The sequence below is a fragment of the Pinus tabuliformis genome, chromosome J (assembly GCF_031772625.1).
Source record: "Pinus tabuliformis cultivar Carrire ecotype Pingquan chromosome J, CPIR1, whole genome shotgun sequence".
Lineage (NCBI taxonomy): Eukaryota > Viridiplantae > Streptophyta > Pinopsida > Pinales > Pinaceae > Pinus > Pinus tabuliformis.
In genome coordinates, this window is record NC_142295.1 from 686,659,142 (window position 1) to 686,678,579 (window position 19,438).

Consider the following 19,438-nt stretch of genomic DNA (forward strand, 5'->3'; position numbering starts at 1 on the left):
TATATATATATATATATATATATATATATATCTATATCTATATCTATATCTATATCTATATCTATATCTATATCTATATCTATATCTATATATATATATATATAGATATATGATGATGATGATGATGATGATGGTTAACGTCCACCGAGACCAAATTGGTCTATCGGACCTACAATTTTCTTAATTTTTACTTGTCTGGCTCCTCGTCTTTCTTGGCGAGATTGGTGTTGTAGCTTTCTTTCTTTTCTCTACGGTCTTCCAACTTCCTTTGTCTTGCATCTCCTTCATCTCTTCTGGTTCTTGGGACATTGGTGTCTTAGCTTCGCGATCTATAGTCGGAGAAGTTTGGTTTAGGAGATCTGCTTTGCTGTTAAATGAAGATTTATTTTCTGCGGTATTCAGATCCTCATAACTGTTGATTTGTTGGGGCGGGCTTTCTCCTTGCTTGCTTTGAGAGTTGTTTCCTTCTTCTTCTTCTTCTTCTTCCTTGATTTCTTGTGACTCAGAGTTTTCTCTAGAATATTCTTCTTTGATGACAGTGTAGTGTTCTTTTTGTGCTCCTTCCCACCATGTAGATCTGTGGTGGTTTTTTCTAGCAAAATTTTTCTCAGAGGCTTTTGGGCAATTTTTGGCTAGATGCCCTGTCTCAAAGCACGATCGACATCTGAAGAGGACACTTTCATAATCAAGCTTCTGGTTCCACACATAGTCTTTACTTGTTAGGTTTATTTCCGCTGGGAATCCGGCGCTGAAATCCATTTCCACACAGATGCGTGCATAGGTAGTTCTGGCATATTCCTCTGTTTCTGGGCACCTGCAGTAAAATTTCCCAATTGCATTTCCGATGGCTTTTAGCGAGGAGAGATTCCAGAGATGCAAGGGTAGGCCTGACAATCTCACCCAAACTGGTGCTGAGGTTATCACTGCTGTAGAGGGATCGAATGATGGGTTCCATGGCTTCATGAATAGGCCTGATTTTTCCCAAAACCAAGGGCCGGAATCTAGAATACATTGTCTGCTCTCAGGATTTTCAAATTCTACTATAAAGAAACCTCTAGCACAGGGGTAGATATTAATTTCATCAGAAATGATAGGCTTCCATACCTCCGAGATCCAATTGTGGAGTGCTATCAGCCGCGGCCAAAAACCATTGAACCGACAAATTAGGGCACTTTCGGAGAACTTCAAAGCTTCATCGAGTGAGTCCTGGACCACTTGGATAGTGGGAGCTGGGGCTTCACTCACGATATGGGCAGGAGATTGCCCTCCAGAGGCGGATGAGCCACCAGTTATTTTTGCGAAGGTCGGAGCCATATTTTACGCAGATCTGCACCAGATCTGAGAATGCTGGAACAGCAGCAAATATTTGAACCGCAGACCCTAAGAATGCTGGGACAGCACCTGTGTCCTCCACACGTTACGTTGCCTCCAAAAGATTACGAACAGCTTTTGAAGCTACGTCCTCCACACGTTCCGCTGCCTCCGACGGGATCTGTGGAAGAGATCTGAAATGTTGAAAAGCCGGAATAGATCTACGGAAGTGTTATAGACATTTTTGTGCCTCGCATCATGGAGCATGGAATGTCAATAATTACAGGGATCCTCAGTCCCTAAACATGTTGTTCTTACCCCTAAAAGAACAAGGTCATCAAACAACAGCACTTCCAATCAGTTCTCCACCTGAAAACACTTCAAAACAGGCTTATTTTGGATCATGTCAGCTGCTTAACTGAGCTTCTGCGCTGTAATGCAACTATCCCACTCTGTACCTGCGCTGGAAGTCAAAAGTAATGAAGGCTACCTGCGCTGGGCGAGATTGGCCAAGTGGCACAGTCATCCTGCAAGGTGTCAACTACCCAGGAAGCTTCCAAACTGACACTTGGTTCATAAGATTCGCCCTGTGATGAGTAAGAGGTACTTGATCACCATGTGTAACCAAGGATCTCCAAGTGGACTCAGGAACTGAAGATTAACTGAAGAGGGAGAGGACACTAGTCAGCTCCATGCCAGCCTCCAGCTGACTCATCCTTTCCTCTTCTCTCCTATATATAGAGCTCTTCTACGAGGTCTGAGGAGGTGGGAATTTTGTGTAAAGCAAGGAGGTGCTGTTGGATTACAGTTAGAGCTATTGGGTGATTGTTGTACTAGAGGTGAAGAGGAGAGTTCTTGCTACTGGGGAGGTGCTGCTGGATTGGAGCCATCATTGGTTGTAACCTTCTCAGAACCCTGTTACTTCTATCAATAAAGTTTTGCATGTTCTCCTATATACTTGTATTGCATTGATGTATTGTATTTACATGTATATTTGATTCACTCTAATCCATGCATCAGTTATGAGTACATGTATCTTGTAGTTTCCTCTCTTGTTTTGTGCAGGATCTGTGTGTAGCTGGACCGGCAAAGAGAGTAAGGAGCTGGGAACAAGAGACAAAGAGAGAGGATCAAGATCGACTAAGCGAAGGACACCAGGTTGGTTAATCATTTCTTCTTTCTCTCTGTACTTTCATAAAGGAAAACATCAAAGCTTTACTTTCAGTTGTTGCTAAAGACTGTCACCTTTAGAGTAGGGATAGGGTCATCCGCATCGGATACTTTTCCCCACAACAAACTGGCGACTCCGCTGGGGAACCTAGTATCTTGTTGGTGTTTGTAGTATTTTGCTATTCATTTCTTGAAGAAAAGAGTACCAAATCGAAAAGCTTTTGACTATATCAAAAGCGAAGTAGAGGGACTGCTACTCTTGCTCATTTGCTGAGCAAATTCAAGATTTGAAGAGCTTATCTACAAAAGACTCTTTACTCTTTGTGATAGATCTTCATCCTCTTGATCATACCTTAGCCTGTACTTGACCTATAGCTTTTTATTTCATCAAAAACAGTGCATTTTTGAGCTTTTTATGACCCGGAAAACTTTGTAGACGAAACTCTCGTGAGTCAGTGCAGGCTGTCCACAGGCAGTCTGCATTACAGCGCAGGTGCTCCCTTCGGGAACTGCGCTGAGAGTCAAACTGGCAGACTAGAACCTGCGCTGGTCCAGTTAGCCCTTGTCTTGCTCAGTCTTCCTATTGTGTCTTGGCCCTGTTTGCACTTGTTTTTGGCTGATTGCTTGCTGGTTATTGTACTTGCTGTAAGCCACTTCTCCTTGACATTATTCCGCCTCAGTTGTGTGATGAAACTGTGAATGTTCTTTTAGTATTTCTTGTTGCAGTTACAGTTTCCCATTGTGAAAAGCAAACCAGTATAGCTGTGACCTCTTAGATCCTGAACTGTAAAGGTGTCTTTGTGATCTTAAGAGCTAGTTTTATTACTGTTCATAGCTGTTTGAGTTTGTTCGATTTGCATTTCATGGTTTGAATCTATACATTTCCTGTGTTTTTAAACAAGTCTATCATAAGGTGTCTTTTTGATTGTGGACAAGCTTGTTTATTTCTACTTGAAATTAGATTCAAAATCATACAACAATTTCCTTTTTGTCTAGCATCAACATTAAGGATAACGAAAAGAAATACATGCATTGTGCATTTTGCATTTGACTGTATGCTTGACGATTTAGGAAGATGTGCATTTTAGTGTGTGTTCTTTGATCTGTGGAAAAAGTTGTGTCCTTCTTTTCCCTCAAGTAGATTAAGGTTTTCAAAGTTGAAAGATTGAAAAGATTTGCTTCTCATTCTTAGATTGCATATAGGAAGTTGTATATATACATCTCGTGGCGAACCTGAAAGGCAAACTGTTAAGAAAGATTAACATTAAAATAAACTCAATTTACATAACAACGCTTTGGAATTTAACGCAAACATCTAGAGGTCTAGGTAGAGACGTGTTCCGGCGTCGTTAAACATAGTGACTATCGATCTCTACGAAGGTGGGTGATTCCTCCTGAGAGTCGGTGGCACTAACACGGACTTGAGCTCCCGCGTACCGTCGCGTATATTGGGAGACCCCTATAGGCTTTTATCCTTTATCCTTAGGAAACCGTGTCGGCCGCCCTACTGATCGCGATGCAGTGAACACAGCATTCACGAAGATCGACCACCCGTACCGTAAAACGTATTCTGTGGTTTCGCGAAAGGTTTGGCACACCCTCTGCCTAGATCTCCAGAGCAGTTTCTTTTGGCCTTTTTCAAACTCTATAACTGAAAAAGTCCAACCGAGCATTTGTCACTTCGGGCTCGTTAATACATCGAAGGCGACTAGAGTCATCTTTATCTTTTTCTCGACTCTTAAAACATGAAAAAGCAAGTTTGTGTCTAAAAGCGTCGTTAATAAAATTTATTTTAAAGCGGAACATAATCACCTGTTATTCCCACGTTGATCTTTCAGTTGAAAAGTATGGAGCCCACCAACCAAGGAAGTAACCTTGGCGGAAGTCCAAATCCCTTCTCCTCTTGGGGAGATGTTGGTGCACCTCATATGGCTACATTGTCGCTTCCAGGATTGACAATCGGCCTCCCTGTATGGCTCTTTTCAACCAATGTAGTCCAGATCGCCACTAATCCTGAGCATTCGAATCAACAGTCAGAACAATCTAGAACTACCCACCAGCCTTCCACTTCTTATGATACTTCCTCTGATCCTTCGTCTTCGCAAGGTAAAGCTGGCAAAAGTCAGCCTCCCAAGGAGAAGAAAGAAAAGAAGAAGAGAGAAAAGAAGCAGAAGGAGCCTCTGGCGAAGGCGACTGGGGGCAAGCAGAAGAAAGCTGACAAAAACCCACACACTGCACCGACCGGGCCTAAATCGCCATGTGTCATTTGCAAAGGGATCCATTTCCATCGTGATTGTCCTTGTATTCCCCGGATACTAAGGGACTGGTCCCCAAGGTTGCACAATCCGGTAGCATCAACCTCTGGTTGTCATGTTGATTGCATTCCGTCAACTAGCGAGAGTGAAGGACGAAGAAGGGGACCAAGGTCACCCTGTCTATTGTGTGAAGGTCATCATGCCATCCACAAATGTCCATTCTTAGATGAGGCCAAGAGAGTTTTGGAAGATCGCCCGGTGTCACCGGCGCGATTTCCACCTGGATATCAAAAACTCGCGCCTAATCCCTCGATAGTTGAAAATCCGGTTGAACCACTCAAGTGGTCAGCTGAAGTGTCGGTCATTGAGAATGAACCTACTGAATCTAGACTAGACGAAAGTCTAAAGGTCGATACGGCAGTTGGCCCGGTTCTTCCTTCAGAGGTTCTATCGTCCAATGACCCCGTCATTGAAGACCCGTCTTCAAATGACACCGTCGCCGAAGAGTCGTCTTCATGCGACACCCTCACTGATGAGAACAAGGATGACACCATCCAGGTTCTTTTCATCAGCACCGACTCCGATGAGCATCAGGGCAATGCGCCCATTCCTTTATCGCAGGAAGGAACATCATCAGAGTCATATCCGGCCGTATATTCGGTCCCACCGCCAAGCAACCTGGTTGTATCCTTTGATTGGAATCAACTAGGCAGACCCCGGTTACCAGCCAGTGTACCATTCAGAATCATTGTCCAGATCTATAGAATGATTATGGCTGGTACTATCATTGATGAAGGGGTGTGTGTGAGTATCCTTTCCTCTGTTGCTTGGAAAGCACTGGGTTCCCCAGCGCTTTTACCTGAGTTGAAAAATCTCTCAGGTTTTGATAAAGGAACCAGTCAACCATTAGGGATCCTCCCCGATGTACCTGTTACATTGAAGGGGAAGACCGTCAGGATGAACGTGTTGGTAGTTCAAGGACCCTTGGATTATAACCTACTCCTTGGACGCGACTATATTTATTGCATGGGAGCGATAGTCTCCTCACTCTTTAGAGTAATGTGTTTTCCACATGAAGGAAGGGTGGTCAAGCTCGTAGACCAACTTTCATTTCCGGGATCTCGCATCGCAAATAGTCAAATACCAATCCTAAATGGTTTGTTCACTCAAGATTCGCCTCCGCCCCCGATCCTCCTTCCCGATGAGCGCGAGTGATTCGGAAAGAAAGACTAGGACCCAGGGGGCATGCACCCTGGTCTGCTTCGGGCAGAAGAAACTCCAGGTATAAGACAGAATTTCCGCAGGAGAACATGACTAGTCCGTACCCCGTCCGTAGGAAGTGGGGTTGTTCTGGAATAATGATCTTTTGTTAAAGTTATGTGTTTGGGAATCATTCACCTTTGTCTAAAAAAGTGGGCAATGCCCGAGTAGGAATTCCCTTATTACAACAAGTAGTCACCATCTTTAAATTCAAGCCTCGCCCATCGAAACATGTGTTTTGAAGGATAAGCAGGGGCAGTCTATTAAGAAGGAGACCGTATTGTTGTGACAGAGGGTAACCATCTTAGGACAACCCAATGATAGGCACCGCCGAAGAAAGAGATTGATCTGCGGCAGCAAATCGAACCGTCTTTGGAATAATAAGAAAGAGGCAAGCCTCCCTCAATAATACCAATGTTTTATCTTTGAGTAGTGTTCTTCTATTGTCATAAATAGCTGTTTGTTAAAAGTGGGCCGACGGGAAGCCTGAGTACTGCGTAAGACCCCTTAAAATAACGAGAAGACAAGTATCGTTAGCATTAGATTAGCAAGATGACAAATAAATGTGAACACCCAAAGAAAAGCAGAAGTAGGGGAGAGGAGGGGCAGCCTCGAAATTCTATCCTATACCTGGGGGCATGCAAACTTTCTGGAGTGCAAGCTAGGGGCGGTTATTTATCTGGTTTTAAGATTAGCCGTTTCCAAACTTGCATGAAAGAAAGCCTGTGGGGCAAAAGTAAAATTTGCCAAAAGTGAGCACAGTTGTGGTAAGGCATAAGCTCTATAAAAATTGGTCCTTACGAGAGGCGTTCTTCATATGACTGGTATATTGAGCAGTTTTAGCATATAGTTCATGCTCGTTAAAAAATAAACGCAAATCCGAGCAGTTTTAGGACTGAATTTATGCTCGTTAAAAAATAGAAAAGTGTGAGCAAAAGTTTCCCTCAGAGTTCAAGCTCATGGAAAAAATGAACCGGTAAATAACCTTTTGAGATCGTAAATTCATCAGCCATAAGAACCTTGATCGTGTTTTCATCCATCACCTCCACTGTTCATTTGGCCGATCATTCACTTCCATTTGTGTGTTTACCTCTTTTGAGAAACAGCTGCGAAGAGTGATTTCACCTAGCCATCCTTGTGACACTGCCGTGATTGGAAAATTCCAACCGGTACCTGGAATCTGTAGCTATCCCTGTTTATCACTCGTTCCTCAAAAGACGAGTCTTCTTTCAGCTCTTTTCACTGACTCGTAAAATATGAAAAGTTTGCCGAGTTTTGGCCTTCCAGCTCGTTAAATGACCGGAACGCTATCCCTCCTCTAAATTTTAATCTCTTTGGACCTGAGGGATTATTGCACAAAAGGATCGAGCGCTTGTCTTGTTCGGCTCGTTAAAAGTACCGAACAGCCATCCCTTCTGTATTGTTTTATACTTTTTCAGACTTAAGGGATTTGCTGACGAAAAAGGAATTATGGAGTTGACTTTCTGTATCTTTTCAGACTCTCTAAAAATGAAAAGGACCGAGTTTTCCTTGTCGTTAGACTCGTTAAAATGATTAAATAGCGACAAACTTGTCTTTAGACGAGAACGAGTTTCCCTATCGCTAGGCTCGTTAAATCATAGCGATAGGCTTGCCCGAAGGGCAGGTTATAGAACAAGCATATGTTATCCTCCTCAAGCTTGATAAAAATAAAGAGGTACTGGTCAGAAATGACTGGGGAAAAATTGGGAGAACATTCAAAGTTTAATGGTAGCAAGTCACTCTTGGACATGACACTTTTCCTCCGTATCACATCGGGTTGGGTTGTTTCATTCACCGGTCTCATCACCATGGTCCTCGCCACACCATCCACATTTGGGGTAATGCTACCGATCCATCGCATCAGTGTCGTTATATGTTCAAGAGGGGTCATTCTGAAAGTGTCAACCGTGTCCCATCCACTGCCATACATTATCCTTCGTCCATTCATGATCGCCACCCTGAATCATATGTCACAGTTTGTTTTCACCTCCACTAAAGTCATTAGCTCCGTTCTGTGTCATTGATGTGGGATTCATTAAGGCCCTCCTTTGACGGATCGCTTCTTGTCGACTTCAGCTCATTATCCAAGAAGTAGATCTAGGAACACCCCCATCAGTACTTTGAAGCTTGCATGCCTCAATGGCAAGTTTCTCACTTCCGGCGATAGGTATACGTCAATGACCTTCGACCAGAAGATTTTGCGTGGCGTTCGACGCCAAGTCCTTTATTCACGCCACGTGAATTGTACTGCAGTACCTTGAGGGTCATCGTCATTATTGGTGATTCCTCTCGCGCTTGTTAACGGTTTTCATTATTGACCGGTAATCAAGCGATGTCTTTCCATGTTCGACTTCAGCGCAATTCTCACATGGATCGACTTGTACTTAGAGTGAAGATCGAACGAGTTTGAAGACCCCGGATCTAGTTTCATCCATCCGGGCTGCGATATATATTCAGGAAATATAAAAGCATTTGCCATGTACATTGTTGCAGCAGATGATCATCCTACTCAAAAGATGATAATTACAGCAGAAAATTATCAGTCTATCTTCAGACGATCGTCTGTCATATGTACCAAAATGTATTTATAAAAAGCTGAGCATGGGAATGCCCGCCTCAGCTAGATCATGAGAATAATGATGAATGAAAAATAATGTATTGTATTGTATTGTATTACAGGGCACTCTCCTCAGCACTGGAACGAACTTCGGATCCTCTAGATAAAGCATTTCACCCGATAAACGGCCTCATACTTTAGGGGGCAACTGTTATAGACATTTTTGTGCCTCGCATCATGGAGCATGGAATGTCAATAATTACAGGGATCCTCAGTCCCTAAACATGTTGTTCTTACCCCTAAAAGAACAAGGTCATCAAACAACAGCACTTCCAATCAGTTCTCCACCTGAAAACACTTCAAAACAGGCTTATTTTGGATCATGTCAGCTGCTTAACTGAGCTTCTGCGCTGTAATGCAACTGTCCCACTCTGTACCTGCGCTGGAAGTCAAAAGTAATGAAGGCTACCTGCGCTGGGTGAGATTGGCCAAGTGGCACAGTCATCCTGCAAGGTGTCAACTGCCCAGGAAGCTTCCAAACTGACACTTGGTTCATAAGATTCGCCCTGTGATGAGTAAGAGGTACTTGATCACCATGTGTAACCAAGGATCTCCAAGTGGACTCAGGAACTGAAGATTAACTGAAGAGGGAGAGGACACTAGTCAGCTCCATGCCAGCCTCTAGCTGACTCATCCTTTCCTCTTCTCTCCTATATATAGAGCTCTTCTATGAGGTCTGAGGAGGCGGGAATTTTGTGTAAAGCAAGGAGGTGCTGTTGGATTACAGTTAGAGCTATTGGGTGATTATTGTACTAGAGGTGAAGAGGAGAGTTCTTGCTGCTGGGGAGGTGCTGCTGGATTGGAGCCATCATTGGTTGTAACCTTCTCAGAACCCTGTTACTTCTATCAATAAAGTTTTGCATGTTCTCCTATATACTTGTATTGCATTGATGTATTGTATTTACATGTATATTTGATTCACTCTAATCCATGCATCAGTTATGAGTACATGTATCTTGTAGTTTCCTCTCTTGTTTTGTGCAGGATCTGTGTGTAGCTGGACCGGCAAAGAGAGTAAGGAGCTGGGAACAAGAGACAAAGAGAGAGGATCAAGATCGACTAAGCGAAGGACACCAGGTTGGTTAATCATTTCTTCTTTCTCTCTGTACTTTCATAAAGGAAAACATCAAAGCTTTACTTTCAGTTGTTGCTAAAGACTGTCACCTTTAGAGTAGGGATAGGGTCATCCGCATCGGATACTTTTCCCCACAACAGGAAGAGATATCTAAATTGAAAGAAAAAATCGCCCAAAATCTGCGAGATCTGCGAGATCTGCCCAAAATCGCCCAAAATCACATCTAAACTGCGAGATCTGCGTGAAAAACCAGAAGAGATCTGCGAAAAAAAACTGCGAGAACCGCAGAGAATGATCACCGAAGGATCACCGTAGAACCGCAGGATATCTCACCGTAGAACCGAAGGATCACCGTAGAAGTCAAATGCCAAGAAGCAGAGAACCGCAGCGCAAGCATTCGGAGCTGCCGTGAGGAGCGTTAGCACGCATACAGCGTGGGAGTTCTGGAAGTTTTTCAAAGGCGTATTTTTTCACGTGGAGTACGTGGGTTGTTCTTCTTTGGAAACCCACATGCGCACCAGATCTGAGAATGCTGGAACCCGCGTTCAAAAACCGGAATAGATCTACGGAAGAGATATCTAAATTGAAAGAAAAAATCGCCCAAAATCTGCGAGATCTGCCCAAAATCACCCAAAATCACATCTAAACTGCGGGATCTGCGTGAAAAACCAGAAGAGATCTCCCAAGCACCAACTTGGACTCTTTGTGAGGCTCCAACCTCTAGAGCACCAACTCTGTCTTGTCAAGGCAGCAACCTTGAATTTAGGAGCACCAACTCCTAGGACACCAATCCTTTCAGTTTTGGGGCACCAACCTTAAGGGATCCAACCCTTTGTTGTAACTGTCTGGATTTGTTTGGTTGTAATTCTCTACTCCCAACCTTGTTGGACCTATGACTTACTTCTATCCTCATGTTCCTTCCACTTCTGCCAGAACTTCGGCTCCCTTTTCTCTTACAGTTTGCCAGAAACTCAAACTTTCCCTTGTTCTTTGTTTTATATGCCTGATACTCCTAACCTTTGGTTTCCACTCGTTTCCTCTTTGCTCGCTTGATATTTTGCCTTCCTCTGTGCTCACTCTTTAGCTTCCTTTGTCTCTTCAGATTCATAAAATTCTTACAGGACACGTTAATGCGGAAGAGAGGTCATATTATAATAATATTTCATATTAAAGAAATAACTATATTAGAGAGGCCCCCCTTTGTTGTTTCAATATTCATACAATGGACCCAACATTTTATTATGGCAATCGAATCACTCCTTTAATCACAATCATAGCTTCTGCAGTTGCAACTCTTTGTCTTCACGATATAACATTGTCGATGCCCCTTAACATCCTCTGTCCTCCTGTAATAATATCATATATTAACATAGTTAGAAATATATAATGGGTGGTCCCACATGCCACATCACACTCTCAATCGAAATCACAGCTTTCAGGAGGTCTTTTATAAGTCATGTCTATAACATCATCGATGGCCAATTACCGATTGCCCCTACTCGATGCGATATGATTATAAATTGTTGTTAATAACTTCATCGGGTCCATAGCTCCATCGCAATCAGCGGTTTTACATTCCTTTGTACATTTCGATTACCGCGGATGCGACATTTGATTAAGCCATGCTATAATGGTGTAGTCGGGTCCGCAATTATATCACAATCAGAATTTTAATGTGGTAAGGCTTTGAAACGCTGCGATACATAACTCCTAATATGGAGGATGTGATATACCATTAGGGTGCGATATAATAGGACCATCAGGTCCGCAACTGTATATCATAGTTGAGGGTTTCACTGTGGTACTTAATAGAACCCGCCGATGTGATTTCTCCGATATATATATATATATATATATATATATATATATATATATATATATATATATATATATATATATATATATATATATATATATATATATATATACTACTCTGCTCTTCTCTGATATTCCTTTGATATCCGCGCTATTTCTATTATAATGTTTATATAATAGAAATACACAATAATCATTCATAACTTATCTTTTCCACCTTTTTACATCATTTGCACATTTTCTGATGTTTGCCTTTTTCGAATCAATCCTCCATCGTAGATATTATCTCTAGATCTAACAATCCCAACTTAACCCGATCAACCCAAAACCGTTCATTAATCCTTCTCCGTTGATCAACCCTCGCTAAATCCAACAGCCTACATACATTTCGGGTGAGCCACTTGCAAGATAAATAACCACTCGAAAAAATGGTTTTCTCTCTCCACCCAAGTGCTACGTGTCACTCGGTTAATGGAATCGGGCACTCTCCTCTAAATACCACTTACCTCCTAGTGTCTGCCTGATAACCACTGGCACTATTACAAACTTGTTGTTTAACTGTTGACTGCAGTTACATAGAGTAACGACTCTCCGCTCTTTGCTTCTTATGGTTTCAGATGACTCTTCCTCTATGCTTCTCTTGCTCCTCTGATCAGTATTCCCTTTGGATTCCAATAGTTCTTATTTGGCATATATTACATGTGATGCTCCTCCATTAACTGTTATTCTGTTGGCTTCTCCTCCTGATGCGTGTTCCTCTTTATTCCTTTTAATGAATTTCTTCCCTACTTTGATAGCTCTACTTTGATAGCTCCTATGACTTCCAATGGCTTGACTATCTTGGCTTTCCTCTGGTTTCACCTCATGGCTTCTTGCACCACTTCTCCTAAAATATTACCATATTGACATCAATGACAATCTAGGTTAACAGAAATTTGAGTAAACCCATAGGGAGACAAGTTGAAAATATGAGTTGAAAAAATAGTTTTTTCTTTTTTTCCTCCAAAATTTGATGATGTAATCTAATATTATTTTATTATTTCCAGTATTATTTTGAATTTCCTTAGGAGGCCCATTTTAGATCTCAAAATTCCCCTGATGCGATCGTGAGATCGAGGTCCACCATTGTTGTTGTTCGAGTGGACTCCTAGGTGGCCTCGTTCAGGGCGGGGAGGGTTGGGGCTCATTTCTAATATAGAGGTTGTGTGGTTGGTCATTCTCCATTTATTTCCTTCCATTTCCTTTGCATCGAGGCTATTGCAGGCGATTAGGTGATCGAGGTCCATTGTTGCTGATGTCCAAGTAGGCTCCTAGGTGGCCTTGGTGCGGGGTGGGGAGGGTTTGGGAGGCATTTCGAAGGGAGTGGTTGAATGATTGCTTGTTTTCTTACTGGTTGGGGGCTAGTTACAAACTCCCATTTTTTTCTTTGTGGATATTGCATCCATCATCCATTGCATTTGATGTCGACATTTATTTTTCATGTCCTTGCCATGTAGGGTGTGTTCCCTTCTTGGGATGCAAGAGGTGAAAGGTATAAAAATTTTACATGATATTTTGACATGTCTTTGACATCATGGGTGTTTAGGATGGCTCTTGGTAAGAGAGCACTTGGAATTCCCTTTGAAGTGGGAGGGTGCTACATGGCTGATCCTCACAGTAGTCATATGCTTGTCTCAAAAATTAACCTTGAAAGTCTAAGTATGAACTAATTCAGACTGTGAAACTTCAAATGGATCATTAAAATAGTTATAATTTTTTTTATGGTACCATACTATTCAAATAACCATAGTAGTTCTAGAGCTAGTACATGAATCAAGTCCCAAATCTTTGGAAGGGATGAATTTTTTAGATAAAAGGTTGGTGCTAGCTTCCCCACTTCTCCGATGAATCATGATAACTCAACGGATCACACAAACCTTGTGTTGGCGATGCTTTATTCAAATTTTTTCCCTATCAACTTTCGATGATGGGATAGAGGCCTACCATGGTGGTGATGAGCGACAAAGAATTAGGGTTCAATTCTAGAGAGGAATCTTGAGAAACGACTACCACATCTAAGGAAGGCAACAAGCATGCAAATTACCCAATCCTAACATGGGGAGGTAGTGACAATAAATAAAAATATTGGGCTCATCGAGTCTGGTAATAGGAATGAGTACAATCTAAATCCCTTAATGAGGATCCATTGGAGGGAAAGTTTCGTTCCAGAAGCTATTATCTCAAAACCAGACCCTGACAGGCTGCTGAATAGGTAGAATTTAAGTAACTCTTTCAAACCTACTTTAGGCTAAGGCTTAGCCTCCTCAACCTGAGAGGGCTCTCTCACAAGATTAAAGATTTGGATAATGAATAAGATGGCTAACTCTATGAAACAAAATGAACAAGTATAATAGGTTGAAACACAATTAGAAAGTATCCATTGGGCTTATGGAGTTAGATATGCTTCAGTAGTGATAGAAGGTTAGCTTTGCATAGAAGTTAGGGCATTCAGAATCCAAGATATGTAGACACACCAAACACATAGAAGGCCAGCACAGTTTATGAATATATGAAGGAAATTAGAGCACTTTTAGTGATTTCTAGGTAATCACATATTCATACCACTGTAGATAATAGGAAAATACAACACAAGACATTCATCACATCGAATTCTTTCTGATTCCTGAGAAGCAAAGCCAATATTGTATTACTAAAAATAGAGTCTTTTACATAAAGCCAAATATCAGAGCTTTTCTCAATAAAATTTCCAACCCTAAGTACATTGCTCTTTCTCCTATATATAGAATTCTTTACAAGGCTGAGATTCCTCCTTCAGCATGAGGGGAAATCAAATTCTGCTTGCTATGACACCTATTCAAACTTTAACTAACTATAAATACAACAACTACTAACTGGAAGTTTTATAAACCTAAGACAATTAGGAGTCTAACTCCACATCATGCTGATAATAGCATTTATTACAATAAAAACTCGTTCTCTGACAAGTGGTTCCCTTTAGTTTAACTTTGATGGATGTTTGAAGCTGCTTGCTGGCCCTTAATGTCACATTTCTCAACTGCTGCTGGAAAGTAGGAAATTGCCCCTGTTTTTCTGCTTTTGGTTTCCTCAAGGATATTCGAAACCAATTAATCATGTTGTTCTTCTTTGATTACACAAAAATGTGTTGGAGTGCCACGTTCTTTATGTGTTGTAGACCGTTCCCATGTGTGAAGACAAAACCTCTTCAAAGCTGTTTGAAATATCATGAACCATAGTAACTGTGATCATTTTATAACAAATGGTTTAGAGTTCATATATATGTTTTCCCCACTTGTTTTGCTCTTGCTGAATGTTGACACCCTTTAAATGATCCTTTGAAGAGATTCCTTTTCAAAAAGATTTCCCCTTGATTACCCAAAATTGGTCGACTGAGTTTAATTATGTAGCTACAGCAGTTTCGTAGCGCGCTACAAAACTGCTGTGCATTAGGCATTATTTTCAGCAGTTTCGTAGCGCGCTACGAAACTGCTATGTAATCACAAAAACACAGTTTAAATGCCAAAATTCGACTGTCTTGAGCCTCTTTTATATTGAAATGTCCCTTTCAACTACCCTGAAGCTATTCAAAACTGAATGGAGATGTATCATTCTTCAAAAAACTTGCAACAAGGTAAATCATCAAAATTTGGGATATAACCTTACTTGCTGTGTGATTTCCTTAAGGAAATCTTTCCCGCTGGCTTAGTTGTATCTTCAAATCCTCAATTTGCCTCTTCATAACTTTGATCCCAGCTCTCAGTTTCATATTAACTCTTCTGATGAATTTTGCTTCTTTTATTGCGGGAATTGACCATGTGTAGTATTGAGCATGACAGTCAACCACTTCAGGTATTTGAATTGTTTTGTCTTCCCACAGAGCCTCCATTTTGTTAAAATGAGCTTCCTTGATCGCATGTTCCCTTGAGGCTTTCTTCAGTCTAGCAATTTCAAGGTTTGCTAATTTCAACTTCTTTTTCAACTCTTCAACACTATGTTCCTCTTGAGGGATAATTGCCTTACCTTTATCATTTTTATGCAGCTGAGATGGTGTTTCTGATGTAGTCACAGGTTCTTCATGAGCTTTGGCTAACTCCTCTGTTTCACTTGACTATGGTAGCTCCTCTAGTATCTCCTTTGAATGCCTCGTTACAGGTCTTCTTGGTTTAAAGACAAACTTAGAAACCTGATCATCAAATTTAAGCTTTTTCGAGGCTTTGATCCCTTTGGTTTTGTTCTTACCTGATTCTATCAAGTCTGCTCGAACCAAGGGAGATTCTTCAATATCAATAGCTTGCAACAAGTCATTCAGACTTCCCTTTGAAAGTGGGCTTTCCTCAGCAGCCACTCTCTTGCCTTTTTCTTTAGCTAATTGACTCCTGGTCATTCTTCTATGGACTGCTTCACCTATAGATGATTCACGTACACCCTCTTTGAGCTGGGTCTTCTATTTCTGGGACTGCTGGGGTGTGTCTTGGATTACCAGTGGTCTGGTGGGCTCCTTTACCTGTTTCCTAGCCTTCAGTTTTGTGAATCTTCTTGATCTTGTTTCTGCACGATGACTGATTGCTGGTGGAGAGCTTTTTGTAGCCTGAGGACTGAGACCGGTTTCAGTCTTGAAGCAAGACATAAACATCAACATGGACCATTCTTTATTTATCTTCTGGAGTTCATGCAGAATTATCAACTTAACTAAGCCGTGATGAAACAATGAGGTCTCACAGGCTTCCTTCTTTAACTGGACCTTATCACACATTTTTCCCAGGCTACAAAACAAGTAGAAGTGTACATCAATATAGATATCTCCAGTGAAATGAAGAAGTAGCTTGAAGCGATAAGGATACACCTTATGATACCTCCCTTCGCAGGTGAAGTACCTCTATATTCAGGTAAGCAAATTAGCGTATGAATCTTTGACAAAACTTCTGGGCATGGACTTGTTTAAGTCTGAATTGATGAACTTCGGTTTCAGAAATTCCTTGCAAGGGGACATGTCAAACTTGAAGTTTTTAAACCATTTTTCCTGTCCCCTTGGAATCTCAGTGACTGTCGATATAACTTCTGGAGAGATTGGAAACTCAAGTACCCCAACCTTTGAATTCAATCCTGTGAAATTTAAAGCGAACTCCTTGGTGACTTGTATATGGCCTCCTTGAATTTTTTCACAAAACCTCCAACAGCAAACCTGTTTGAAGGCTTGTGCAACTTCATCATTCTTTAGGATACTGTATAAACCCTTAGGTTCATTCCTCAAACATCTACCCGACCTATGCTCTTTTCTCTCTACAGATCCCTCCATGAAACTCCAGCAGTATGAAAATTTTAAAGACTGGCATTGCCTCACACTTTGATCACTACCTTGCTTGAAAACTACATCGCCTGATAGCTAGCTCGCCTGATTTCCAAGGAATTCAAATTGAACGCTTGACAATTTATTCCTTACATATGAATCTAACCACAAATCATGACTGTGAGTGCTTGGCTTTTCTTTCAGTTGCAACCATATTGGTATCTGAGTTTGGAAATGGATCTGTCAACACTGTAGATGCGGTGGAGGTTTTTAACAATTTAGAAACTTCTGAGTGGTGAGGAAAATCCCCGTAAAATGATCATTATCACATATCAGACATGGATAAAGAGGTTTCTTTCCCAAAGTATAGGAATCAGATGATTTCTCTTGAGGAAGGTTTTCATTCTTCTTTTTATTTTTCCCCTTTTTCTTGCTTCTTGGTTGCTTTGGTTCTTACCTTTGTTAGATGACACAACATTAATCTCGAAAGCAGGAACCTCAGGTGAATTTATAGTTTGATTCTTGGCAAGTGATTTACTAGATGGTTTACTTACCGTTTGCGTGCTCAAGGAACCGACCACACCGTCTCCGGAATGAGAGTCCTTATTCGATAGTGGAGGTGGAATGCATTGATTAAGGCACGCTGCATGTGGAATTTTGTCATAGAGCATGTTGGATTGCATGTAAATCAAATCCAAATATTGGGCACGAGCAATCACTTGCTCTTTTGTAACAACTCTACCTTTAGCCACATCCTCAGTGATAGATGGCAATAAGGACTTAATGAACCACTCAGCTAAAAGCTGATTAGGAACATAGGTTTTAACTATGCGATGACGATGACGCCACTCATGAATATAATCGTATATATGAGTAGAAGTCGTTTGTTTGAAATTGGTCAAAAGTTTCGTTCTAGTTTCATATCTGATGGGTAACTGGAAGTGGGTCAAAAAGGTAATGGCTAAATGGGTGAAATTATTAAAAGAAGCTATTGGAAATTCAATATGCCTCTTAGCAGCCAAACCAATTAGCGTTCTTTGGAAAAGACGGAGTCTTACCGAATCATCATTCAAGGAGTTTGAAGAACACCATAAACGATAAGTCATAACATGAATTGATGGGTATTCTCTAGGATTTCCACTAAACTTTGGAATTTCGAAAGGAAACTTATGAGGAATTCCTGGCCATAATGGTGAATACAAAATTGGATCATTTGTAAGCTAGTTTAAATCTGGTAATTCTAGAGTTGCCACAAACGGAAACTACCGATTCAGATCAGGTTGAGCATATCCAGGATAAGATGGAATAGCCTATGCCATAGGCCTTTGCATACTCGCATAAGGTAGATATCCTTGATAAGGTGGTGGGACATATCTAATATATGGATTGAAACTAGGTTGACCTTGCTTTTGTCCCTAACCAGTTTGGGCTTGATACACAGGGCCATGATACGCTTGATACTGTCCTTGCCCAGGTTGAGTTTGGAAAGCAGGCCCATACTGAGGTTGGACATTCTGAAATGGAGGCTGTGGATACTATGACTACCAAGGTTTTTGGGGTATCAGTTGTGAAGTTTGATATTGCCCCCCAATGTTAGTTTGACCACGTTGAGAATAAACTAAACCTGTAGCAACTTGAGCCACTCCAGATAATGGCACACTAACCTGAGGTAGTTATACCCCAGAAACAAGTGGTTGTTGCATAACAACCTGAGAAGTTTTGGTTTGCTAACTTGAAACTTGAGGTTGCGAGGCAACGGAACTCACTTGCATAGGTTGAGATACAACAAGCTAAGCTTGCATCTGTTGTTCCATAGTTATGACAGGTTGGGTTGATATAATCGGCTTAGTTCGCATAGGTTGTGGTGGATACACAAGCCTCGGTTGTGGTGGTAAAGTTGGTTGCCAGTGACAGACTCTCACTTCAGGCTGACCTAGATACGGTGGGACATAACCATATGGTTATCCTCCTTGATAGGGAGGATGTTGTGAATAGGCATCTTACTAACCATATGGTGGCAATCCAGCGTTAAGAGGATAAATGGGTCTTTGTTCACTCTATTGCCCAGTTTGATATTGATACCTAGGATCAAACTGTTGTCCTTGATATGAAGAACTAGGTAAAATTCTTGATGATGACATGGGAGATGACCATGACAATGATGAAACCCTTAAGTGGAATCCAGACATAGATAAGTAACTAGCCACGACGGATGACTGTCCATATAAATGTGACTCAAGTGTCGTTGTAAACATAGAAGAAGTAGCAACAAAAGATTCTACCACAGCTGCATCAGATGAAGTAGTCTGGGATGTTTGAAGTTGTTCTGCCATGGTTAGCTTACCCAAAAGTTGACCTAATGAATCAAGTTGGATTTCAGAGGTAGTAGCAAAACGAGGAAGAGATTCAGAGTAAAGTTATAAACCAGGACCAAAATGATGTGGAGTCCTGGGATGAGACTCTTCTTTAGATTTTTCCTCTATAGAAACTAATCTTGGTGGAAGGATTTCACCGTCAGGTGCAAAAAATACTTCTGGTGTTGAAGATGGAGTTTCAATAACTACAGATTACTGAGGTATTTTGGTAACAGTTTCAGAATGTTCAAGGTC

General features: G+C 41.3%; 1 pseudogene; it reads left to right on the plus strand.

Moving 5' to 3' along the window:
* Positions 1–18,426, plus strand: part of LOC149228687 (hyperosmolality-gated Ca2+ permeable channel 1.2-like) — a 69,845-nt pseudogene extending 51,419 nt beyond the window's left edge.
* Positions 18,427–19,438: the final 1,012 nt, after the last annotated feature.